Source organism: Sinocyclocheilus anshuiensis, unplaced genomic scaffold (assembly GCF_001515605.1).
Source record: "Sinocyclocheilus anshuiensis isolate Anshui unplaced genomic scaffold, SAMN03320099.WGS_v1.1 scaffold23452, whole genome shotgun sequence".
NCBI classification, from domain to species: Eukaryota; Metazoa; Chordata; class Actinopteri; order Cypriniformes; family Cyprinidae; genus Sinocyclocheilus; species Sinocyclocheilus anshuiensis.
In genome coordinates, this window is record NW_015551005.1 from 290 (window position 1) to 541 (window position 252).

Genomic DNA, 252 nt, shown 5'->3' on the forward strand with positions numbered 1-252 from the left:
TGACTACTCGAGCAAACAGCACAATGTTTTGAGAGTGCTAGAGAAACACAGTCTTTATATTTCTGAAGAAGTCAATCAACAAATAGCTTATATATGTCTCTGCAATAGCACACAGCACGGTGACTCAGGCAAAGTCTATGGGAGGTAATTATAACATTAACCTCTTAAGACCCGAGAAAAAAGTTTTAGGAAAAAGTTCTTTTTTTTTCATGTCATTACATTGTTTAGAGCAGTGTTTCCCAACCTTTTTTT